Source organism: Panthera uncia (assembly GCF_023721935.1).
Source record: "Panthera uncia isolate 11264 chromosome C1 unlocalized genomic scaffold, Puncia_PCG_1.0 HiC_scaffold_4, whole genome shotgun sequence".
NCBI lineage: Eukaryota > Metazoa > Chordata > Mammalia > Carnivora > Felidae > Panthera > Panthera uncia.
Window position 1 is genome coordinate 24740674 of NW_026057585.1, and position 27786 is coordinate 24768459.

General features: G+C 40.6%; 1 long non-coding RNA gene across 1 annotated transcript; it reads right to left on the reverse strand.

Moving 5' to 3' along the window:
* LOC125912374 (uncharacterized) lies at nucleotides 1-27786 on the reverse strand. The gene is made up of 7 exons (XR_007454688.1): nucleotides 27710-27786; nucleotides 21681-22046; nucleotides 18072-18237; nucleotides 7093-7173; nucleotides 6658-6784; nucleotides 5170-5261; nucleotides 1-2291 (listed from the first exon to the last, which is right to left on the reverse strand). It is a non-coding gene; the product is annotated as an uncharacterized LOC125912374 (long non-coding RNA).

Below are 27786 nucleotides of genomic sequence, written 5' to 3' on the forward strand. Positions count from 1 at the left end.
TGGAACCCTTGTACACTGTTGGTAGAAGTATAAATTGGTACAACCATCCTAGAAAACAGTATGGAAGTTCCTCAAAAAATTAAAAATAGAACTACTGTATGATCCAACAATTCCATTGCTGAGTATATATTTGAAAGAAACAAAGTTACTCTGTCAAAGAGATATCTGTACCCTCATGTTCACTGAAGCACTATTTACAATAGCCAAGACATAGAAACAACCTAAGTGTTCAATAATCCCATTTACATGGAATACTGTTTAGCCATGAAAAAAAGGATATCCTGACATTTGCAACAACATGGATGTATCTTGAGGGCATTATGCTAAGTAAAATAAGTCAGACGGAAAAAGACAAATACTGTATGATCTCACTTATATGTGGAATCAAAAACAAACAAACAAACTCATAGAAAAAAAAAGATCAGATTTGTGATTTCAAGAAGCAGGAGGTGAGAGGTGGGGGAATTGACTGAAGGTGGTTAAAAAGTACAAACTTCTAGTTATAAGATAAGTAAGGATTGGGGATGTGATATACAACATGATGACTATAGTTAACAATGTTGTATGGTATATTTGAAAGTGGCCAAGAAAGTAAAATGCAAATGTTCTGATCACAAGGGGAAAAAATTCACAACTGTATGAGGTGATGGATGTTAACTAAACTTACTGTGGCCATTATTGCATAATATAGATGTCTTTTTTTCATTATGCTGCACACCTTAAACTTATACAGTGTTGCTTGTCAATTATATCTCAATAAAACCAGAAAAAAAATCAGTTTTGGGCGATACACTGAATAAAATAAAGCTTCCACAAGCTTGTTGACCATAATGAATTTTCTTTAATTCTATCCTAATTTGTAAGAATTTGTTAGACTTTTGTACAAATGCTCAAATTTCTTCTTGATGTTGGGTGTTTAACTTGACAGAAAGTTAGCTGAGTCAAAAATTTCCAACACACTCTTTCAGGGAAGTCTATAGTTTACACAAAGTATTATTTGGCTTTTGTGAGCTATTCTACCAAAGGGCAATGAAATACCATTCCAAGAATATCTCAAATATCAAAGAAGGGAAAGGCCCAGTTGACTTTTCTCCTCTCAAGCTGATTAAGAAAAGAACTATTTAGATTGTTCCACATACTCTGCAGGATCCAGTTGAAGGGAGAAATATTCCTCCCATTGCTATATAAGGCCTAATATCTCACAGGCAGTATGCTAGACTGTGGGGTCCTTGAGGCCTTGGAACATGTATTCTTGTCATGTATATTTCTTATAGCACCTCGTCATGCTTTGCATTTAGAAAGTTTCAAATAAAGTTTTGTTGAGTGAGTGAATGAACAATTAATAAATGAATCTCAATACTTGTTTTTCTCTTTGTATCTACATCAGTCCCCCTGTGAAAACACAGACTGGATGTAGCCTACCAGGAGATTTGGAGCAAGAAGATACGGCTCATGCTTCTTAAGCATAGGAATCAGATATGCATAAGGTCAAGGAGGAAAAAAATAAAGGTTGGATACCCATGGAACACAATCAGTCAACTGCATATGCAACAGTAGCCATTCCCACAAGCAAAGCCAAGGTAGACCGAAAGATGGAGACCCAGGCAATTCAAGACGACCCAAGATAAACTATCCAGCAGATCCACCAGCACATCTAATACTGCATTCCACAATTTAAAGGGAACGTGGATGATTTTTATGTTAAAAATATGTGACATAAAACTTAGGTTATTTGAAGAAGGGATAAAATAACTTCGGCTAGTTAACATTGTTTGAGGATGTGAGCAGGGGAGGGGCACAGAGAGGGAGAGAGGGAGAGAGAGAGAGAAGCCCGAGCAGGCTCCATGCTGTCAGCCCATGACCTGAGCCGAAATCAAGAGTTGGCCGCTCAACGGACTGAATCACACAGGTGCCCTGAGATCGGTCCGCTTTTGACTTCTCAAGCCAAACCAGAACTCAGCATTTATTCTTTACTTACCTCAGAGCAAAACAAAGTTTTTAAGAGCAAAGCATCCTAAAATGTGCTATTATTATGACAAGCTGCCATTTATTTCCTATCTGTGAATGTTAGGCTCTCTCTCTCATATACATACTTACATATTTATCTCCATTGTGTAGATGAGGAAACTCACAGATCAATACCTTGCCAATGGTTACACAAGTAGCAAGTAACAGAGCAGAGTTCAGTCCAAGGTCTAGCTGACTCCAAAGTCCATGTTCTCTGTAGTTGCCCACATGATCAGCAGGTCAAAACACACCTCGATCCATCAGAAGCTTTTCTATATCCTTACCTGGAAAAAAACCTGGCTTGTGTTAGATTATCTGACATCTCTCACTGTGTTTTACCCTAACTCACTCAGATGGGTATGAGTTGTCTTTCACTTTGCTTCCATTTCCTTCCTCTCTCCTTCCTCAGCAGCTCTTTGAACTCCAGTCACTTACTCAAAGTATTTATACCTCTCTTAAATATTCAAACGTTCTTGCTATTAGCAGCCACCTTCTGCTCAGCCTCTTCAGTTCCACCCCCTCCAGCATGTATCTACAGCCAGCCTGCATTAGGCCTGGCATCAAAACACTCACTGCTGCCTCCCACAGTGTTGACCTGCCATTTCATCGGCCAGGATTAGAGTCAAACACAGAGCCAAGCCCATGGCGCTTTCCCTGTGAAAAAGTACCATGACTTGGGCATTTAAAATGTCCACTGTTTCTACTTTTGTGTTGTCTCTAGGCGAGAGGGTGCTTCCTGAAATAACCCCATAACTTAAATAACCAGCTCCAACTACAATTTGGCTTTTCCACCACTTGGCAAGTCTACTACCACCTGTCACTGAAATTCTGGTTCGTATTCTGAAGCGGGTATTCCGAACCTTCTTCTCTAACAACGAACAGCTAAACTAACAACTCTCTCTTCCCAGCCCCCGGATTTTCCCACTTCTCCCTTCCTCAACATTGCCTACTGATTCAAGTTGATTTGTACTTGTGTTTAATACCTCAGAGGAGAGACTCCTCCCCTCCCCTTTTCATCTCCACATATACCTGTTCTACATCAACTATTCTCTTCAAAAGGGCTGGGCTTTGGAACAAATGGAACTGAGTTCAAATCTCAGCTTTACAATTTTATTTGTAACTATACACCCTCAGGCAAATCTCTTAGATTTTCCCAGGTCTGGTCTCCACAACTTTAAAATGGAAAGAACAAAGCCTATTGTGGAGAGTTTACGAGATTCCAACACAAGGTGGGCACATTTTGGGAGTTTTGCCTGGTCCTTTTTCCATCTTCAGTAATAAAACCACACTCTCCTTTTGGCTTGAATGAAGCTGATTGTCTCCATGGGATGCGATAAAAGGCCCTGTCCTGGCCAATTAGAGAAGCAACACCTTTAAGCACAGGAGTTGGCTCATGGACATAACCCAAGTGGGGCAATCAGAGTCTACCTAGTGACTCATCTGATGATGACTGCGACAGAAACTTCTTATAATTTCTGGGATTGCTAACTACAAGGAACATGCAAATCTAGAGCTGTTAGTGGCTATTTTTGAAAAAAAAAAAAAAAAGGAGAGCCAGCCTAAGAACGGATTTAAAACAGAGGAAAGCAGAGCTGAGATTTAAATAGGGAGAATTCTTGCACTGCTTAAGCATCCAATTCCTGGACTTCCTAGTATTATGAGAATACATGGTCTGCTTTTCTTCTGTTAGTTTGAATTGGGTTTCTGTCAAATGCAACCAAAGCCTCTGATTAAGAAACATCTGCAGTATCCAGCACGGTGCTTTACACACACAGTATTATATGTGCATGATATGCTGCTTTAATTCCTCTGCTGCTTTCTTTGAAGAACATCTCCCTCTTTACCCATAATGCCCTCAAGGATATTATTCCCACACTTATCACTTTCCTCTCCAACATCTTGAGTTTCTCTACATATTTTGTTACTGCTTTCAGTGTGCCCGATAGCAAAGATCCATTATTTACATTTTTAAAAACTTGTTGGTTTACAAAGCCCTTTCATATGCAATTAATCCTATGGGATCAGTCACCATAACTAGACTCTTCTTTTTTCAAATATCCCTCCCCCTCTTCTTTCCTATAGCTCTTACCTAGGTTCATCTCACCTGGATAATTGCACTCATTAAAATATATTCCATCTATGAATCCTGTCACTAAATTAAGCTTCCTAAAATGCCACTCTTGGCATGCCTCTTTTCTAGTGAAGAGTCAAAAATATCCCAGATAGCTTTTCAAAAAAAACCCCATCTTTTTTCCCAATTAATCCAATATTGTACCTCAATTGGCACCACTTCACTTATCCAAACTTATCATAGAACCAGATGGTTCTACCACTTACCAAGATCTATCTCTTATCAGCTATGTGACTTTGGTCAACTTATGTCCCTGCTCTGAGACTCTGATGCCCCTACTGCAACCATGTCAATTTCTTTACCATCCCTTACTCGTCCTACACTCATTTCCTCCTGCTATATTTTTTATTTCAGTTATTTATTTATTTATTTATTTATTTGAAAAAGAGACACTGAGCACAAGCTGGGGGAGGGACAGAGAGAGCGAGACACAGAATCCAGGCAGACTCCAGGCTCTGAGCTGTCAGCACAGAAGCCGATATAGGGCTCAAACTCCCGGCCCATGAAATCATGACCTGAGCCAAAGTCAGATACTTAACTGACTGAGCCACCCAGGTGCCCCTTCCTGCTATATTTTTTAAAAAGCATTTTTAAGGCCTAATTTACATATTATAAAATTCACCTACTTTAGGTTTGTGATTCACTGATTTCTAGTAAGTTTACCAAGTCATACAGCCATCACCATAACCTAGTATTAGGCTACTTCTGTCACCCCAAGAAGATACATTGTGCTCATTTATAGTTAATCCCATTCTCATCTGCAGCCCCATCTTCTGTCTCTATAGATTTGCCTTCTCCAGACATTTGATATAAGTGAAGTTATAAACTACTTGGAATTTTGTGTTTGGCTTCTTTCACTTAACATAGTATACCAGGCTCATTCCTGCCTTCATCTTTTGTAGGTTCTGTATCACACCTTTCCCCTTCCTCTCTACCCACCCACATCCTTCATTGTTGCTGCTGCTGCTGCTGCTGCTGCTTTGAGGTACAATTAGAGAAACAGCACTTTTACAACATTATCTTAGACTCACCTCAATTCACAATTTCTATTGTATTCTGAATCTCCAAGGGGCCTCTAGGCTTCAGTTGTTCCTTAGTTGCTTCACACAGTTATCTTATTTTTCTTGCCGAGAAAAAAGAAAACTCTTTATGGAAAGTGTTAGACACACTTGGGAAATAAATAAATGTTCCTTGAAAAAAGTAATGAATTGGGTATGACTACTTAGACTTTTCTTTACCAAGAACACTTTCCAAGCACCATACTCAGGTAAGGCTCACTTTAAGAGATAATTTTGGGGGGGGGGGGCACCTGGGTGTCTCAGCCGGTTAAGCATCAGACCTCGGCTCAGGCTCAGGTCATGGGATCGTGGGTTCGAGCCCCGCGTCAGGCTCTGTGCTGACAGCTCAGAGCCTGGAGCTTGCTGTAGATTCTCTCTCTCTCTCTCTCTCTCTCTCTCTCTCTCTCCCCTTCCCCCACTCACATTCTGTGTCTCTCTCAAAAATAAATAAACATTAAAAAAATTTATAGAGAGATAATTAAAAAAAAAATTTTAATGTCTATTTTGGAGAGAGAGAGACAGAGCATGAGCGGGGGAGGGGCAGAGAGAGAGGGAGACACAGAATCCGAAGCAGGCTCCAGGCTCTCAGCTGTCAGCACAGAGCCCGACACAGGGCTCTGAACCCAGGGTGCTCAGATCATGACCTGAGCCGAAGTAAGACACTCAACCAACTGAGCCAACCAGGCGCCCTAAGAGATAATTTGATTCAACTACAGAAGGGAAAGATCTAGTTGCATGACCTGCTAATGTCTATGCTGCTTATGCCAAAATCGCTTGCTAATGGACTGGACACAGACCACGGCTGTTCGAAACCTTATTCTTCTATCATCAATTTCCCCCATAAACTCTCAAATCTGGGGAACTGTCAATTCCTTGATCCAATGCTTGCTGATCAGTCTCTGCTGGCACCTTAGTACATAGCTACTATCTTGCATATGGTGGGTGCTGAACAAACATGTGTATAATGAATGAATACGTGAATGCATACATAAGTGACGTATTCAATTAAGCACGCAGGACCTGGCCTCAGCAATCTCAGGAGACCTAAATAGTCAGAAGCTAGTAGTAGCTTCGGTTAAGAATTCCACTTTGGACATTGCAAATGCTAAATAAAGATCCATACTTACTGCATGTCAGTTTGTCAGAAACATAAATAAAAATAAAAGAATTTAGCTATGGAGACATCATAGGAAGCAGTACAGACCCCAAATAAAAAGCAAGTGAAAAGCAAAAAATCATGATCTCCCTACTTTTCCAGGCTAACTCACTTATGCTTTAGGGGGTTGTTATAGGTCACTTCCTCTGGTTAACATTCCTTTCTATCCCACGTTTGGTCACCTTTCTACTTTTCTCTTATCATATTTAACCTTTCAGCAAATACTTGTTGAGTACCTACTGCTTGCAGGCAATGCCCTAAGGGCTTGTGATACAGTAGTGAGCAAAAGCAGAAAAAAGCACCACCCTGCATTCATGGAGCTTCCATTCTGGTGGATCATAGGTCATCATGTTTTCCTGCTTCATTGTCTGTGTGCTGGCTCTCCAAATGCCAGAAATCAATCCTGTTATATCCACAACATCAACTCAATGCCTGCAACACAGTGGAACATTAATGCATATTCGTTGAACAGTGTGAACACATGAGCTTTCATTTATTGAACATACCAATATCTCATTTAATCCTCACACTTGCCTTAAGAGGAACATATATACCCACCCTTGTATCAGTAACATCTTGCTGTCCTGGTTCAGAGAGGTCAGTTAATGTGGCCAAGGCCACGAGTAATTAAGCAAAAGATCCAGAATTCAAATGCAATTGTTTAACCCCAAAGCTATGTTCTGCTTTTCAAAACAAAAGGATAATATAAGAATAGTCAATAGGATGAGAATTCAGCTTACCTGGATTTGCACGGACCCGATGAAAACACACCTGACTTCCATCCGGCATTTGGAAGTTAATTCCAGAAGCAGCCACCTATACTGAGACAGGATAAGATGCCAATTATGAAGTCAGTGACAAGAGAACAGAACTGTTATGTATCCTTGAAAACTAATCAGCACCTCAAAAAAGTCATTTACCATTATATCCACGTAAGCCAGTGTATTTTCCTAAAATGTTTTGGTTACCCCAGTCCTAAGAATAAAAGCGATGGGAATTTAAAAATAAATAAATAAATAACAGCCATGTTGTTTGTCCCCAAACCTAAAAATGTTGAAGTTATCCTACGTGAAAAATGTATTGTTGTTATTTACAGTGCTATATTGTTTTCTAATTATTACATGTGTCTAAATCTCATTCCCCCAAGCCTGCAGAAAATGCAAGGTCCCCGTGGACATAAATTTCTCTTATCCTCTACAGCGTCTAACACGATGCTGGGTATAGACTTAGCTCAGGGTCTAAAAAATGGAGATAAATTTAGAAAATCTGGTCCAGGGATGACTGTCTTTTCTGTCAAATTTTGCCTCCCAAGATTGTATCCCGTTACTCCATATCATTGAGGACAACGCGAGTCTTTTGTTATATCTTCACATCATTTGAAAAGGCCACGTCAGTTATTCGTCTCCTCACATGTTAGAGAGAAAAGCAGGTTTTATTTTAAAATTAGCCTTGCTCCATTTCACGAATTCGCTAGAAAAGGTGCCTAAATTCACATAAATGGTGGGCTGAATCTGTGCCGATAGGAGAGAAAGAAGGCAAGTGTGTGTGCACACTTGTGGGTGGCTGGGCATCTTCATAAACCCCTCAGCTCCTCGGGAGGAGCTCACAGTACGTGCCATGGAAACAGTGGTTACCATGGAAAGAATGTGCCATGGCGACGGGCTGAAGAAATGCCTACGTAAAACCAACTTACCATGTAACCTTATACCTTCCAGCATTTTAAAAAATATGACAGGATTAGAGCACAGTCCTCTGGGGAGTCTCAGCCCTCACAATGATCTTCCAAAACAATCTAGAAAGCGAGATGATAAACTGCAGGGCGTTGTGTACCTTGCTAAAGGGCCTGACAAGCAGTTGGGTGGAGAAATTGCCAACATCGTTTATCTACGGACTGCGCTTCACACTATTAAATATTTCCTGTTAAAACCAACAAAGTATTACAAATGAAGAGAAAACATGGGTAAAATTAACTTAAAGGGAATGGTTTCCCGACTTACTGAGATCAGAATTGATGTGTTTCATCTAACTTATCTGTTAATAGGCTTTCTTGATGCCCTCGTGTTACCATAATCTCCAAAGCACTGGACAAACCAGTACATTTGTTTATCTTTATCACTCTTTGCTTACTAAAGAACTTGCTTTTATTAAAGAGATCAATCACCTGCACACAGTTTAATAGCCTGTGCAGTACATACAAGGTAAAAGGAAAAAAAGCAAAAAAGGGTAAGGGGTGAGAGCCCTGTTTTCACAAAGCCCTAAAAGCATTCGAGAGGCAATAAAATAAACTTTCGAGATATATCTCTATCTCTATATCTACACATATATATGAAATCTTAAAGGTAAAAAACTTGATTATCAAATTTAGTAATCTAAAACATTTCTAAATGGGAAAGTGAAGGCTTAAAAGCAATCAATGTGTCTATTCTGCACTCAATTTTGTCTGGTTACTTTAATATGCAGCCAAACGATGCTAAGTGGAGAGACGTGAGTACATTATGTGTCTCATACACGGCTCCTCTCCCTTGCTTCCACGGGAGAGCCAGACATTTGTGCCTCGCAGCCAGCCACGAAACCAGGAGTCCACCCGGGTTCAATGAGGACGTGGCATCCAAAGGCCACCGTCTTAGACCTGAGACACAAGGCATTGCTGAAATGCCAGTGTGTAGTTCACTGTCCACATTGCAGAGTGAAGGGATACTGGGCGGCTTTGCTCCTGAAACCGCTCTCCTTCCGACACTGAAGAACAACCCTATCCACAATCTCTTAGTGCAAGCAACATAATATCATATTTTATCTAGTCTTCTGGGATTAAAAATATTGATTGAAATTTTCATTGGAAGCTTTTCTTAAAAGACACTTTCTTCCAAACCTCTCTTTCTACTCCATTGCAAGTCAGCTATTTTTCTTGCCAAAATGCAGGAAAGCAATTAGGCTCAAGGGTTTTATAAGCTGCACCAGTTCAGGGCAAATCTATTGAACTTTGCTGAGAAATTCTTGTTCATTCACTGTGAAAATTTTGATGGTTTTATCCTCTTTCTTGATAACCACTTAGTTTTAGAAACCTGTGTAATGTGTGTAGTGCAGGATTTAAAGAGAGGCCATCCTAATTAAAGTGTTGTGATGTTAAACCGGAAGGTGCTAAACATATTCCTTTGATAACTGCAATTTCAAGCTCCAGTATATGTAGGAAAGAACTGAAGCTGAAATACAAAGGAAATTTAGCAGAGGCAGTGATGGCTAAGAGAAAATATTAAGCTGATCTGCAAAGTGCCTCGCAGGTTTTGAGAATAAAGCAGGAGGAAGTGAAGAGCTGAGCCTTCGTCTTCCATCGGCTGTCCCTGTTGCTGGTGATTACAGCCATCTTTCACCGAGAACATATGGCCGTGTTTATAGCCATCAGGCAGCATTTCACAGAGCTACGACACCATGTGTCCACCAACTAGCCTTTCTGATTACAGTTAATTAGAGAGGAGGTGGGAAGCATTTTTTAAAATGATATTAAAGCACAAGGACGCCCAAAGTTCCCAGGCCTGTTTGCAAGACCAGGTGACAAGAGAGAGACTGATAGGAAAAGTGGAAGAAGCCAAGAGAAGCGGACATTTTGCACAACACTTTCCCTAAGAAATGAGCCAAATACAACAACAGCAAAACAAAGGAAAGAAAGCGCATGAACACAGAGACAGGAGAGCCTCACAATGCACTGTGCAAGATGTTACTTGGGAAACCTGCTAAAGCAAGAAACTACCTGAAAGTCCCTAATGCACTTTTTCAGGGGACAAATTCCAAACCCAAACTACCATAACAGCATCTCTAAGAGTCACTCTGTAGTTAGCAAATCCAAGCTGCAGGGTGTTCAATATAAAATTACATAGGGCCCTATTATACGCTATTGAACCCATTTCATGGTTCAGCAATGCTGTTTGGTCTCCTTTTAACCTCAAAGTAAAATGCAAGGCAACCTATATCACCAGGTAAATACCTAGCATGATTTAAGAGCCTCAGCTTTTCAAAACTCCCCCGTTTGAACTTGCAACATTTCCTCCATAAGCCCCTGGAAAACAGACTTGGCTGTGGAGGTTTCCAGAGGGAGTGCACTGGGCTCACAAGCAAACGAAAGCCTTAGTTTAGTAATTCTCTTCCTCCTATGGTTTACAGACTTCCCCTCCAAAGGGGTGGCTGTGTGTGGGTGTGTGTGCGTGTGTGCGCGTGTGTGGGTGGGTGTGGGTAGGTACCATTCTATCTATTACAGACACTTCTTCCTTTAGGCTCGTTTAAAAGTCTGAGAACACGTCCATTGGTAATTGTGTCATTTTTTTTCCCCTCTATTTCTCTGCTTTGCTGGAACTGGACCATAATGACATTAGATAGGTCGCATGATGGCAATTTAATGGCCTGAACTCAATCCACAGGTACATTGCTGTGGTCGCCTTGGGATCTGTTCTCATTGCTGCAACGTGACAGAAAATACCAGCAGAGTCAGAATGGATGGCCGACTGCACTGGTGAAGACAGAGCATCAGTGAGTGCAGAAGACATTGGCTCTGAAACCCCAGGGGCAGCCCAGCAGCTGCACCCGCACTACCCCACCCCTGCTGTTAACATGGAACACTTCACTCGGCAACATTCATTTACCATGTTCTCTGCTCAGCGCTGAGGGCACAGGGGCAAACAGAACGAACACACACAGGCCTGGCCCTCAAGTGGCTTACTGTTTCTCAAGGGAAAACACATAGGCATTCACATGAGCAAATGCACTAAAACACCAGAGACACCACTGTCATAGACCCACATACATAGTATAATAGTAGCACATAATAACAGTGGAGCCGAACTGCCTTTAAACATCCAGTATGGTTGCAGCAGGAGGTCGGGGAAGCATTTATGGTCTGGAAATTTAAGAGCCCGATAGTAAATCCAAAGCACATGTAATGCTTTCAAAGGCCCATGTGAGTAAAGGGATGGATTCTGAACCTCCCTCAAAGAAAAAATATGAAGATTAGATTGAAGAAATTCCCTGAACATACTGAGGGAAAAATATATAAATTCAAAACGTTATAGGGGTTATACAATTAACTAAATACGACATCAAGAGCCCTGGTGAATGCTTCCATGTTTTAGGGAAATTGACCGTCTAATTTTTTTCAGGAAACCACACGATGGTGATAATCTCTTTCACAGGTTTGTTACATTCAGAAGAGATTGTGTGTGTCTGTGTGTGAGTGTGTGTGTGTATACATATATATAACATATTTATATTTATATATATATAAATTTATATATATACATATATATTTATATTAAATATAAAAATATAAATATAAATTTATATTAAAATATTTTGTAGAATCTAGGGCACCATTACAGTATTAGTAGATGCTATTGTGGCTCTATTGCTTTTAATCCTGTTTTCGTGGTAGTTAACTCTAAAACAGAGGTCAACAAATTATGGCCCATTGGCAAAATCTGGACCACAGAGGGCCACAGCCATTTATGTATTGTCCAAGGCTTTTATGCTGTAATGGTAGGTTCTGTAGCTGGACAGGGAAAATATGGCTTGCAGAGCCAAAAATATTTACTATCTGGCCCTTTACGGAAAAGTTTGATGAGCCCTTTAAAAAAATCACGTGATATCAATCTACCTTTCCTTTTTTTTTTTTTTTTTTTTTGACATTTGTGTTTTTTTGGCAGAAAACCGATTCTTAGGAAAAGTTCTGTGATCAGATAAATGGAAGACACTACATATTGTATTCCCCTCGGGGAGATTAAAAATGTACTTTGGCATATGAAAAACTTTAAGAAGTCCCGTATAAAAGAAACCTATTTAGATTCATTTCCCAAACTGAATGGGTTATGTTTTTCTCTATGAACATATATTAACAAATCTAGTAAATGAGGTGGATTGGCCACCGAAGAGCAACTCAGAGCCCACTTCTGTGCCTTCTGCAGCACAGAGGCCGCAACATTAAATACTTACAGTTCAGCCTGCCTTGTGCCTATCCTTGGCAGTGTTCCACAGCTATGGTAAGATGGGGAACCACTGGAGACAGGCACCCTTCCAAAATCAACAAGGGAGGCCTCACCTTTATTCTTTCCTGGCTGCCTTTGCCCTCCCCCTCTCCTCTTGGCCAGAAGTTAGCAGCGGAAGCAGCCACCATGTGCTTCTAGGACCAGTGAATGAAGGCAAAGCCTTACATTTTAGAGAACGGTGGAGCACAAAGATGGCAAAAGCCTAGGTCCTCGACTGCATCACTGAAATACTGCTCTAAGCCAGAGCTGCCTACTCCTGGACTTCGTACCACATCGAATAAATAAACACTTTCTGTTTATGGCAGTGTAGGGAAGTACTTCTCAGGCTTTAATATGTGTGCAAATCACCTGGGGATTTGTTTCAATGCAAATTCTGATTCAGTAGATGTGGTGTGGGGACCTTCCCCACCTCCCAGGTGATGCAGAGGCTTGTCTGCGAATCACACGTTGAGTAGCAAGGTGATAGGATTTTCTATTCTTTGCAGCAGAATACCATCATAACTGATAGGTCCTCTGGAATTCATCTTGCAGGGAGAATACTTTGGGAAATTCTGAAGGAGGCTCATCATAAGCTCCCTATTTTCATGAGGCATTTAGAAGGGAGAGTCCACCTACCATACCATTCAAAGGATTTGGACTTCCTTCCTGCATCATTTCTCATACAATATATTTCTCAGTATGGACCATGAGGCCGTGCAAATCTACAGTGAACCACTGTGTGAGGAGGTGATACTTTCCACACATGTCCTTGGTAATAAGAGATAATAATGAAGAGATTATTCTTTGAACGTCATATAGAATTATAGAGTCCTTTAAGATTTATCTGATCCTTTATTTATAGGTATGGGATCTAATGGCAAGAGAGGCCAACTGATTCCCCAAGTCACACAGGAAGTGGAGTGGGGAGGGCAGGGCTGGGTGGGAGTGCACCTGCTCATCAAGGTCTCCGTGCATGGATCCGTCCAATATTATCTCCCACTTTGCACAGAGAACATTTTCAAAAGAAACCGTGGGCTCCTCTGTAAAAGTGTGCCCCTTATATCACATATACATGACATACCAAGAGGAAAAGATCAAGTTCACATTTCCAGACTCTTCCTGCTCCCTGTGTATTAAGTGACAGCAAAGCCAGCCGTTTCCCTTCTCATCATGATTAACCCAGAGCGTTGGCAAATCCCCAACCTATTTAGAGATACAGATCCGCGAGGGAGGCTTTCCTCATTCTTTCTCTAAAATGTAGCTCCACTTGACCTAATTGGGGTTTGGGGAGTTTCCAACTCTCACTTTTTTTCATTTTTCCAAGTTAAACCATGGGTTTGACAATGGGGCGTGTGAAGTGTTTCCTACCGTCTTTATTAATTAAAGGAAAAATTTTCATCTTAGAGTCTTGAGAGTTTTAAGAACAAATGAAAAGTGGAGGAAATTCAGGAAGGGCTAAAATAGCTGAAATGTTCTATTTTTTCTTTTTAATAATTGGTGCTAAAGAAGGAATATGGGCTTTAGATTTTAAACGCTATCATTGAAAGCAAGAAGGTAGCTTCTAAGTGTTTTGACATGCAGAGGAAGGGATCAGGGACCAGCCGGCAATAACTTTGTCCTGCTCGTGTGTTTGATCCCACACCCATGCCTATGCTCTGCCTGCAGGCTTTTAACATAAAGTACTGCTCCTTCATTCTGTGGCTCTCCCTGCTCATTGGGTTCGTTAGGATCCTTTAATTAGTCACCAGTCAATTTTATTTTAAATTTGTATGATAATCTGGTTTCAAAGCTTAAGTAACTAAGGTCAGATTTAAAAGGTGATTTCCTCAAGGCCATAAAGCCAGACCATTGCATTCCCTAAAAATAGCCATCAAAACTTCTAAATCTTTGTCCTTGTCAATGATTTGAACACAATTTCTGTTCCAAGGACTCTAATGTGACACTAGAGTAAGCATTTACCTACCCAGGAAGAAGTTGCATAGTCCAGAAGGTCCACAGATCTGGATTTTAGACTCAGCTCAGACCCTCACTGGGAACCCAAGCAAGCCCTTTATGCTCGGAGGTTCTTAATTTTATTATCTGTAACCTAGGGATATAGGGCATATGATTATCTTACATGGTATTATGGGTTAAATTGCATCCTCCAAAAAAGACATGTTGATGTCCTAACACCCCTGTGCCTATGAACATGACCGAATTTGGAAATAGGATCTTGCAGATGTAACCAAATTAAGATTAGGTCATTAGAGTATGCCCTAATCTAATATGACTAGTGTCTACATAAGAAGAAGAAAATGCCATGAGAAGACAAACAAAGGGAGAACCATGTGACCAGAATAGCAGACAATGGAGTGATACAGCCACAAGTCAAGGAATGCCAAGAGTTATAGCCACCTCCAGGAGCTAGGAAGAGGCAAGGACGACTTCTATGGAGAGTCTCAGGAGGAACATGGCCTTGTTGACCCTTTGATTTGGAATTTCTAGCATCTAGAACAATAAGTTTCTGCTGTTTTAAGCCACCAAGTTTGTGGTACTTTTTTAGAGCAGCCTAAAGAAACTAATACACATGGTAAAAGTTACTTTGCAAATGTGATTAAGATTCTTGAGGTGGGAAGATTATCTTAGATTATCTGGGTGAACTCCATGTCATTACAAGTGTCCTAAGGGCCCTTATGAGGGGGATATTTTGAGATGTGAGATATGAGAGGAGAATCTGAGTCATAAAAGGAAGGAGATGTATGACAATGGAAGCAGAGGACCAGAGTCAAAAAGAGATTTGTCAGAGATTTTAAGATGATATGGTACCAGCTTGAAAGATAGAGGAAAAGACCATAAACCAAGGGATGCAGCAGGTCCCTCGAAGCTGAAAAAGACAAAGAAACAGACTGCCATCTAGAGCCTATGAAGGTTTGGGGGCACCTGGGTAGCTCATTTGGTTGAACGTCTGACTCTTGATTTCAGCTCAGGTCATGATCCCAGAGTCATGGGATCGAGCACTGTGTTAGGCTCCACGCTGAGCATGGAGCCTGCTTGAGATCCTTTCTCTCTGTCCCTCTGCCCTTCTCCTGCTCATGCGTGCACTCTCTCTCTCAAACAAACAAACAAAAACTTAAAAAAAAAAAAACACTTATAAAAAGGTTGGGGGAGGAGTCTATAAAGATTTCATAGCCTGGCTAGCACCTTGGTGAAAATCATTTTGGACTGTCCTCCAGAAAAGTAAGATTATAAATTCTTGCTGTTTTAAGCCATTATGTGTATGGCAATTTGTTATAGCAGCAGTAGGAAACTAATACAAGATAAAAATTTTCCTGGTTAACCCCTAAACTTGTTTTACTAAAGACAAAGCTAAAAAAATGTTTAAAAACCAAACACTTATTTTAGTATTGTCATGGTTCTAATTAATTTTAAAGATATACTAGGTACTCAGAACCAAACTGTTAAATGAATGGATAAACAAGTGAATCGAAATAGTTTTAATTCTACAAAGACACACTGACCAAATTGTGTTTAACAGTAATTCTGAAAGGGCAAAGAGCTTATAATAACAGCTTCTCCAATACATAGCACAGTGGCTTTCCTAAATACGAGCCTTCTCTAAACGTTCCTTTACTTGATTAATCAAAAACAAAGAAGGTCCTGCCTGGGTGCATGGGTAGCTCAGTGGGTTAAGTGTCCCAGTCTTGATTTCCACTCAGGTCGTGATCTCACAGTTCATGGGACCGAGCCCCACATTGGGTTTATGTGGAGCCTACGGGATTCTCTCTCTCTCCCTTTCTCTCTGCCCCTCCCCCACTTTCTCTCTCTTTCTCTCTCTCTCTCAGAATAAATAAGTGAACGTTTAAAAATTTGTAGAAATTTAAAAAATTAAACACACACACACAAAGTTCCTAGGAAGACCACATAGCCACTGGGATTGAAAGAAGGCAAGAAAAGGGTCCTGAATAAGTTCTTCCCTAGAGTATGCCAATATCCCTACAATCCTCACCCACTGAGAATATCAGAGTTTACAGAATGTGACCAGTTTCCTTTCCAGTAACTTTACTTCTTCAGATCACTCCTGATGCCTACTTAGCAGCTAGACTCTTCCTTATAAATAGCCATGTTTTTGGCACATTAGGGCATTTCCCCTCTCAGGACTGGAGACAGATGTTCAAAGGATGATCCTAGCTGACAAAGCAACATCTGGCATTTAGCGTCTTGCTGTGACTGATTGTCTGATATATCACCCCAAAGTGAGGAGCAGCAGAGCCCTAGAATGTGAAATGGATCGTGTAGTGCCAAAGCTTCACTAAATGTGGAGACTTTGTATGTCAGAGCAGAGGGGAGAAAGAAAAAAAAACACACTGTAGTAAAACCATGATCAGTTTCATGACTCCAGAAGCCAAACCTAAGTAAGCTTCAAAAAGTTTATGTGGGAGCCATTTGAGAGATACAAAAAAAATGTAAGTAAAAGGCTTGCATAAAAATATGTTACTATCTGGTTGTTATTCCTAAAGCCAGTAGCAATGGTCTGGCTACTTGGCTTTGGTCAAAACCATATATTTTGTGATTCAAGACACAAAAGGTCTTTTTCCACTGGAGTCACCCGCATGTGATGTTAGAAAGAGATGTAATCTTGGGCAAAGTACTTCATCTGCAACTTAGTGTCCAAATATGCAAAAGTGGGTTCATTTCTACCTTATTAGATGGTCATGAGAATTATTTGAAATAACTTATATAAAGTGCTATCATAGCATCTGGCACAGAATTATGTTCTTAAATGATGAACGTTTATTGATCAGTTACCATGTGGTGGATGGGCACTGTGCTAAGGGCTCTGGCTACGTTATGGAAGGTAACAGAGTGTGGTGGTTCCAAGCACAGACTGCCTGGGCTCCTATCCCAGCTCTACCATTGACTTTTTATACAACCTTGGGAAAGTAACTTAACTTCTGTGTGTGTCAGTGTCCCCATCTCTGAAAGCAGATAGTGTTATATCAACTTCACAGATTTGTGGTCAGAAATAAATAAGCAGACATGTTCGACGAACTTATTAACAGTGCCTGGCACATGATAAGCATCTATAAGTGTTAGTTAATATTATTGCCCCTTTAATCTTTGCAACCCTTTGCTGTTGATACTGTCATTAGATTTATTTGGTCAACAAAGAAGCTGAGTTGAGACAGTCTAAGTGAGCTGTGGAACCAGGATTCAAGTAAGGTGGTCTTGCACTTGGTCCAAAACTGGAGGCAATTAAGTGATGCTGGAAGCCAGAGCCACCAAATCTTTTCTGACCTTTCCTCCACCCTTTCCAAAATGAACTGACTTTATGACTCTGGCAAACTTCTTAAGCACTCTGTGTCACATTCGTATAATGGGGAAAATATTGATGCCTCATCAGGTGATGAGGATTTAATAACATGACCCAACAAATTCCATATCACAGAGCCTGGCACATAGAAAGTCCTCAATATATGTTAGCTACCATAATAAATAACATTACCAAAAGCCCTGAAGGCTACCAGTCATTTTGTGCTGTACTACCTTTTGGGGAAAAAAAATGCAACCAAGTTTTAATTCTCAGTGCTTATCGAGGACATTTTCCTCACTGTGACATTGTCCTAGGACTTTTCTGTAACAGCAGTCTGATTAGCTCTGGAAAAACACCTGGCCTTGGGAAATAGTCTTTGTGTCTTGCAATGATGGACAACACCTGGACCTTTTCTAAGGCTTACCTTGGACTGGGTTTGATGATGAGCAAAGTACCAGCTTGGTCAATGCAGAAATAACTGCTGCTGCTGGCAAACAAGTGACTTTACTGGTCCTGGAGTATTCACTAGTGTAGACCTGGTGGATGGAAACTAAACAGTAGTAGGTGACATCATGGTACCAGGCAACTGGCTGGAAAAGGAAAATCGTTCAAGGTTAAGCACAGGGTGGGGACTATTGGTGATAAAGCAGCACAACCTCCATGCGGGCAAATTGTATTCTCTGAATCATTAGTATAACTCTTGTACTTTTCACACAGTGTCTAAAATGATGGTGGGATAATTGATTTTGCATTAGCGATTTCGAGCATAGTATGTAAGAAATATTACAAGCCTACTCCCTAGTTGCTTGCCAAAGCAACCTTTAGAAACTGATAAGAAAACCTATTCTTTTTTTTTTTTTTTTTTTTTTTTTTAAGCACAACAAAGTCCCTTCGTATCCCAGATACTGCAGAACAGGACCAGCCCCTCCTCACAGGTTGGTGGTACCCTATTAACTCGGAGTTGTTGGCTGTGACCCGTCAAGTAAGTATTCATCGAATTTGTCAGGTTTGGGGGCAGAATACCCAAAACCTGGGTGGTGGGAGTGGATCTAAGTAAACCCAAAGTTGGCTAAAATAGAGTTCTGTTGTTTCTGTGTGGCAAATAGTTCCGCAAGCAAGTGTCCAGAGACACCTTTACAAATTGTGAGAAATGGACACCCAGAGAGCATCTGTCTAGAGTGATGTGAGCAGATGCAAGTCTATGTCACCATTACTGAAGTCCCTCTCCTCTCTCAGAGACACTTTAGAATTCGGGAGGCTTCAGGGGTGGAAGCCACCACTCTCTAGCTTGTCACGTTTGCCCCTAAGATCCCAAATTTCCAAGCCACTAGTAGTCCCTGCAGGACTGATGCTCTTATCTGCCCTACATGAATACTGTGGTAGGACTGGAAACACCTTGTGTGGGGTCCAGCCTTCCTTGGAGCATCTTCCCCTGTGGAGCTCAAAGCCCTTGTGATGCAAAGAACACGCCCCTCATCCCTGACCTGATCTCTGACTTTGCTGCTTCTCAGAGACAGCTTCTCTTTTGCCTCTTTCACCATACGGCTGGGTGTGGGAGGGTAGAGCCTTCAGGAGACTTGGTAGTTTGACATTTTCCCCAAAACATGCCTCTGAAAACTTCTCCTGTTAGGAGACTTCCACATCTAGGAGCAACTTATTCCATCATTGAGCACCTCTGACCGTTTCTAAAGTTGAATCCCTGTCTTTTACCCACTAGTCTCAGTTGAACCCTCAGCAGCACCCTGACAATGTCCAACCTCAGAATAGTGAGGAAAGTTCATCCAGAGTACTGCATAGTAATGACTGCTATTGGCACCACAGTCATGGGGTTGGGTTAATTCTTGATATCTGACAGGAAACCCAGTGGCGCCATTAAGAATTGTCAAGGCTGGATGAATCCATCTTCTAAACTATAATCCTTCAAAAATTTGGAGCCCTCCTTCAGGCAGAACAACACCAGCTCCTTCAGAAATTTATTTCATGTCCCAACTTAAGTTCTCTCACAACATTGTTGTTGTTGTTGTTGTTTTCTGAGCAAACGCCACTGTCCCCACCTCCCTCTTAAGATAGAGGATACAGAATTTATCACAAAAAATGTGAAGATGACTATGTGGGAAATGCTGGATGATGAGTCTCCCACCTGCAAAGATAGTCCAACAAAAGGAAATGGACTATAAGAAGACAGCAGACGTGATTTGGATACAATAAAGAACTTGTGAATTTACTTTTAATTCAGTAAGCTTTAGGACTGCATGCCTTCAAAAAGTCAATCTTTCTCTTCCTTCTCCTACCTCTTCTTTACTACACTAATGCCAACTATTTTTTTAATTTGAGGTGGCATCTCTTCCGGGCAGACTTCCCTAACTCCTTTAGTCAGGGTTGGGTGCTCCTTCCAGACTCCCGCCACACCTGTGCATGTCCCTGTCAAAGCACCTTCCACCTGCTTTAGATTGTCTGCTGAGTTGACATCCCTTCAACTTGATGGCTGGTGCCCAAGACACTGAATTATCGGACTTTTAACAATGCCTGGCACCAAAGAGGGGTGAAAAATATGTATTGATAGCAAATCGAGTGCTAAAACACTGGAATGAAAACCTGTGGAACAATCTGGGAAGGTCTCCCAGCATTCATCGAAGGCATGAAAGCTGATAGGTGTGTGTCCCTTGGGATTATCCTTCCACTCATTTACTCATCATTTATAACTAATGTGTGAGGAGAGCTTTGCCCCAGGCATTCCATACAGAGGATGGAGTCACATCTCTGGTACAGAACGATGACACCAAACAGGAGCAAAAGACAAAATCTCTACTGATTGCCAGTCATCTGATAGAGACCTTCACCAGCTAAAGCCCTTCTAGACTGGGATTTCTATGGTGGCCAAGGGATTTACAGTAATGTGGCTATAACAGAAATGAAAGAGGCTAGAGTGGAGGAGGTTTTCTGAGAATGGCTTTCAGGTTACAGGAGCATGGGTCAAGAGGAGTACACGGGATGGGGCTGGGCTTGCTTCTAGGTGCCCTCAGCTCCCCTTCTGGGCTGTCTGCACAAGGCAGGGCAGGGACCACACTGCGCTGCTCTGATGGTCAGGCAGATAGAGCTACAGGGCATGATCACAATCCCAGAAGCACAGGACTGAGAGGTGTGGCAATAAAGGAAACTGGAATTCTAGAGACAAGAAAAAATAAACCCACTCAAGGAACCATCTCAACTAATCGGCTACTAGGCTCTGTTTGCAGAGGTGACATCATTGACAGTGCTTACAGGCAGAATAAGGCCAGATTTGCCAAGGGACATGTGTAGGCTTCCAAGCCTTCTAATCCCTCCTCAGCCACACCCAAAAATAAACTGTAGGAGGAAAATTTTATTTGGCATAATCGGATATTTTTGTCTTGCTTACCTAAACTGTCACAAGTGGTTGGTTAAAATAGCATAAAATGAGTGCTGTTTTATAAGAAAAAAAAAATTTTCAGAAATTCCAAATAGGTAAATATCTTTTTTTTTTTTCCAGTTTCCTAAGGTCTTTTTTTGTTAAAAGCAAATTAAACCTATTTGAGGTAGGGCCTGAATGCTATTCAATTCTGTTGGGGCCCTTTACTCTTGGCTGTGGCTACAAAAGAAGATTCACAGTAAATGGGCCTGTGGGGGTGGCTGCCATTTACCCCCATGTTTTCACAAATGGAAGCAGCCAGGCAAAGAGCACAGCTGTCATCATTTTCCACACAGGCACCGGGGGCTTGGGAGCTACTTGAGCAAGGGCCAATATGACAGGGAGGTTTTCTCACATAGCAAATCTAAAATTTTATTAGCAACAATTTGGACTGTTCAGGCAGGTTCAATGTCTTGTGTGTATGTGTAAAAATAGATCCGTTCACTCTTCCTGCATTCACCTTGGCTGTTTCTCACGTCTAAAACTAACCTGTAATAGGCACCCACTGTTCCCTCATATTTGCAATGGTCAGTGATCAAAAGAAGATTGGAGCTGACCAGATGTAAAATGAAAGATTCACCAGATAGACCAGAATGAAAGACTCACCTGGAGCGGAAATCTGAAAGGTTTGTTTACTTAGTCTTTCCCCCGCATGCATCTTTGTGTTGCAGATTCCAATTGGGGTGGAAATGCCAGGTTGCTTGGAGAGAAGGTTGTCCTTGTAATGTGTCTTGGCCAATTGGAAATTGGCAGCATTTGTGCTCTCTTGAGAACATTTTCTTGCCAAGCTTCTAGGACATTTCCCAAGACCAAGTGGATTGGCCAATTGGACAACATTTCACCAAGCACACAAACTTCTCATAGTGCGATCCAGACTTTTCAGAACTCTGAATTGTTAGCAAAGTAGACAAAAATAATTGAGCTTCATTCTTCCCCAGCCAGGTTCTTCCAAATGTCACCATCATGGTCTCCCTAAAAGCAAAAAATGACACAAATACGCTCTAAAGTAAAGCTAATTAAGAGATACACCTACATTTAGAGGAAAAACAAAAATGCAGAGGAAACCACTTTTAACAGATAAACCAAAAATTCAATTGCGGTTCTTATAAGAACTTAACCTTTTGTTCAGGATCACTTATAACATCATTAACTTTATCCAAAGAAAATATATTTATCTTGGGTGCAGAATAGAAAAGGTCAGGTACAAGATTCCAAAACTTTAAAAGAAAAAGATACATCTCTAAATTACTAAGAGAATTCAACCTTTTGGAAAAACATTTTATATTCATTAAGAACCTTTTTACTGTGGGGGAAAATTACTGTGGGGTGAGAATTATGTGTGTTCAGTTCACTCAAGCTCTCCTAAAATCATGGTGTTGATTCATGTGTAATTAAAACACCCTTGGAAAATGTTCTACAGCCTGTGTTGGGGGGGGGGGGGGGGCGGTCATTAAATAAATTAGATTAATTGTGATTTTATAAATGCAATTGTACATTAAATAAAATATCAAAAGCGAATCCAATCACAGCTGTTCAGAAGGATTTTTGGCTGAAAAACTTCACTTATCACCAAATAATATAATTAGGCAATTACCAAGTGACAACTGAGGGATGATTATAGCATCAAAGCAAAAGGGCAAGTCTTAAACTCCCAGAGAAGTCACTCCCAGTCAGACCACAATAAACCAAAGAGGATATTTCTTGCCTGATTTTGTCTGACTTCCTGGTCAGCAATAGGTAAGCAATAGCTTTTTAGCAAATGGTGCTTAGACCCACACTCAAGATATGCATTAGGCACATTGGGCACAGGACCAAGGACCTGCAATAGTTTCAAGGGCGTATGAGAATGTTTTCATTTACTTTAGAAGCATAAGAAAAAAAAAATGAACTTCTAGTCAAAGAAAACGTTTTAATATATAGTATTATTACATTCATCTAGATACTATGGCAGCCATAAAATACAGTTTTTACTTTTATTTTTAATGAAGCAAAGGGCCCACAAAGGCAAAAGCATCTAGAACTTATGAATTGATTATGTGGCCCTGCTGAGACCCTTCCCAAAGGACCACATAGCGAGTAAGCTGCCTTAGTAACCAGTTGGGTGTCAGAGGAAAGAAGAAAGAAAGGCAGGTTGCATAGGGGAGAGGGATAGATTGGGGTGTGTTCATAAGGCCAAGAGGATGGTAAGGTTGGGTTTGTAGGGCCACATGAAGAGCTCTGTTTCCCAAAAGGGTAACAAGGCTGAGGTTGTATGAATAATCCCAGCAGCTCTGTTTTCTTCACCACTGTGTCCCAAGTTCAGATATGACACCTGGTTCATAATAGGCACTAATATTTGAAAACATTTAAATAATTCTAGGGTGTAGCATGGAAACTACTGGCAGAAACAAGACAGAGATACGTCCCTGTCATGCAATTCTTTACCCCATTTCTGTAATGAATAGCACCAGCCTGTACTGATTCCTCAATGATACGCTTACTTCTTTGATGTCCATCTATATCAATGCTTCCTCTAGCTGAGAATAAATTCCCACTGTGGCAGGCGAGGCAGTGGGCACAGCATGGATCTCAGTTTAAGGCTTGACTCCTTCACTAAGCAGCACTATAATTTTGAGAAAGTTCTTTATCCTCTCTAAACCTCAGCTGCCTCCTGTATAACATGGATATCTGTTCCTACATCAGGTGGCTATGAGGATGAACTGAGATAATAATGTGTCAGGTGCTAAGCCTAATGAGTGATACATGGTTAGGGTCTAATGATACGATTTCCTTTTGTGTCAACTATTTATTACCTTGCATATAACCACACTTAGTAACATTTTTTACTAATGTTCCTGGAATCTACCCCTAAATATTTGTAGTTAACTCATTTTCCAGCGAACTCTTCACCAAAGGCAATGCTAGGTTCAAGAGTGAGGATGGATGGAAGCCAGACAGCAGCTTGGTAATGCAACTGAGAGTGGACCTTAAACATCTCTGGAGGGATGATGAGATGGACAGAGTATTGGTTGGTGGATGTTTTGACAAGCTACTTGGGATGAGAGATACGGAGACATGAGGAGGAGGTAAGAAGACCAAGTGGCCTGGCTAAGCTGCCTCCACATGTGGGTGGGTCTCCAGAGCCCATGTTTTGTGGGGATACAAGTCTAGGGCCCAAGCTGGGCAGTAGAGAACACCTGAAGGCTGCCACCAAGGGCATACCTGCTTCTCGGTCCTTCCTCCATGAGTCATCCTAGCTTCTAAATAGACACCACACACACATTTTAAAATTTTGCTTTGAGGGGCACCTGGGTGGCTCAGTCGGTTAAGCATCCGACTCTTGGTTTGGGCTCAGCTCATGATCTCACAGTTCATGGGGTCAACCCCTGCACTGACAGTGCAGAGCCTGCTTGAGGTTCTCTCTCTCTCCCTCTCTCTGCCCCTCCCTTATGATCTCTGTCTCTCTCAAAATAAATAAATAAACTTAAAAATATGTTAAGTAAATAAATAAATAAGTACTTTTATTTGAAGATGTGATAAATATTTGCTACCTGGGACAGTCTCAGCCTAGCCCACTTGGAGGGAGCAATGTATCACAATCCCTGCTACCTGCTCCTCTCCTCAGCTCTCCCCCAGCCCTGGTTCCCTCAGCTTTATATACATCATCATTTTCCTTTCTTCTGGTATCCCTCCTGAGCACCTTTTATTCCTCCTTTCATTTCTTCATCTTCAATAAATTCACTCAAACACATTAATATGTTTGAACATGTATTATTTAATAGTATATAATACTATGAGATACTTTGCCAGGCAGAAAAAAGGGATGCTGTGTATTTTTTTTTTTGTCAAATTTTACTTTATTCTTTTAACTTAACATTTAAAAAATGACATAAATGACATATCACATTATATTAGTGTCAGGTATACAACATAATGATTCAAGGTATTTAGATATTGTGAAATAATCACCACAATAAGTCTGGTTAAAATTCGTTGTCATCAAATACAGAGGCTCTGTATATTTGAAACAAGGTTTTAATCTTCTCCCTGAGGAGATATTTAAGACGCTAACCTAAAAGCATGGATGCCATTATTCCACGCCAAGATCTGATATCTGCTGTCTAATTTATTCACTCATTTGTTTATCAAAAAAAAATTTATTGAATACCTACTAATTGCCAGGCAATGCTTTAGGCTGTCCAATGGGGCATTGAACAAGACAAGTCTTGTGCAGGAAAAGACAGATGTATATATAGTGACCAGTGGAGGTAAGCGCAAGGAAGAGAAGGGGAGCGAGTATAGGGACACGAGCCACACCTTTACACAGTGATGCAGTTAAAATGCCACCTATTGGCTCCTTATATCTTCTAGCCCCATCCACTGTTTTTAGACAGGTAGTATTTCTAGCAATTACAATAAGCAAATGGAATACTGTGATCTGGGGGCTTTATAAGGCACATCTTCATTAGTTTTAAATTCTTCTGCTTTATGTATGAAATTGTGGTAAATTTGTTCACTTCAGAAAGTGTTCCACAATTATGCTGTGTCCATTTGAACCCTTTAAATGAAGCCAATTAAGTCCTATTTGCATTATTATTTCTGTTATAGACAGATGATTGAGTTTTATCAATTTCTCTCCCAACAGCCAAATCATACATGTACCAATTAGACTTAAAATCACACTTTCTCTTCCCTTGTTTTATTGTTAGCCTCTTCTTGGCCTTTCTCAGGTACTAGTAACAATTACTTTTGAAAATATTATTACTTTGGTAAGTTTATAAATAATTTTTTGCTCCCTTGTATGTATTCCAGATATTTAAGCCATAAATTAATTGGGTTTATTTTCACATTCTGGTCATTTCCACAAGAATCCTCCTCCTAGTCTTTATAATGTAGAATTTGTACCGTAGAAGACAACCTTAATGCCCTCTGGCCCAGTCACTCCACCTGCAGTAAAGACTTCTGAGTTATTTTGACAGAAGAAAATTCCAGAAAATACAGACATGACACATCACGCAGTAGCCGTTCCATTAGGATATGTCAGTTATTTTCCCAGGTCATTTAATTCTGTTTGGCCCTCTCCTCCAAGTGTAAGTCTCTTTAAATTCTTCTCCATTTTCCCCCTTGCTCTTTATTTCTTTTATACATTGTTACACCTGACCTTCCTCTGTCATTTTTATTTCCCAGCAGCAACTTCTTTTGGGCTCCCCAGGTCTGCACTCTGTGCCTTACTTCGGGCTGCCTTCCTACGTTCAGAATAATCTCCTACCCTGATACCTTCTATCTTAATCTTCAACTAGCTCCCAGAAGCCCACTTCTGCTGGGAGCCGTGTCTACCGATTTTTCCTGTCAGCCGTGTTCCCCAGGCCCCTCCCGTGAATGCTGTTCTGGCCCAATCAAAGTGCCAGCACTTTAGAAGAAAGACACTGTATGTTTCCATAAAGTAGCATGTTTGATTCTAAAAATAGTATCTCCCATCACAATAAAAATTCTGAACTCAGTGTCAGAGCCTATCACCCAAACCATGGCCAGATCTTCCAAGTCAGCTTCCATTGTTCCTTCAGGCATTTCTTTCTGGTTTTCTAGAAGTTCTAGGACCAAAAGCCCCCAGAAGGTGAAAAGCAAGGATAGATATTTCTTATAATAAAAGGTTAAGAAAATCCATTGCACATATCATATGGGTCATTTTGTGCTAACAGCAAAAGAGCTGACTACTCTTAAGATATAAAAATGAAAAGATGGGCAATTTAATAAAAGTTCTGAGGCTTCACTGGTCTTATCTCTGATCCCTTTTATTTTTAGAGATATTTCGAAGGGAGTTCACACAATAATAATGATCCATCATCATTTCGTGCTCTAAGCTCAAGCTATTCAAAAGTTTTCTATTGGCATTTCATCTTTTTTTAAAAAAAATTTAATGTTTATTTTATTTTTGAGAGAGAGAGAGAGAGAGCGTGAGCCAGGGAGGGGCAGAGAGAAAGGGAGACACAGAATCTGAAGCAGGTTCCAGGCTCTGAGCTGTCAGCACAGAGCTGGACGTGAGGCTTGAACTCAACAAATCGTGAGATCATGACCTGAGCCAAAGTCGGACACTTAACCAACTGAACCACCCAGGTGCCCCTATTGGCATTTCATCTTTAAGAAGAGTAATTACTCCAATTATTCTCCAAATTTCTGATCGCTCTATAGTATGTGCACAAAGCCAAAAGTGATATTTGTCATATGTTTGTGTGTGTGTGTGTGTGTGTGTGTGTGTATTTCATCACTTTTGGCTTTGTGCACATGTAGATAGATACATACATTATATATATATTATATATATATATATACACATTATATACATAATGTGTATATATATACACATTATATGTATGTTATATATATAATGTATCCATCTATTTGTGTGTGTGTGTGTGTGTGTGTGTGTGTGTACACGTATCAAAGTAAGGAGAGTATTCCTAACATAATTTTCATTCTGTTTACATTCAGGAAGAAAAAGGTCTCTACATTTTCAGGGGTTGTCTATAGTATTTAGTTTTTATGGAAACATTAGAAAGAGAGAGCCAATTATGCAAGACTCCATTTAATTTTGATTGCTTTAAAATACAAACTGCTGAGGTTTTATAAGCTCACACTAAAGGAAGAAAAAGACTTACCACCTAATTCCAGATATCTTGTGACTTATGAACCTCCAGACATAAAATCATTGAGTCTCCAGGGCAGGAAAGAGCCT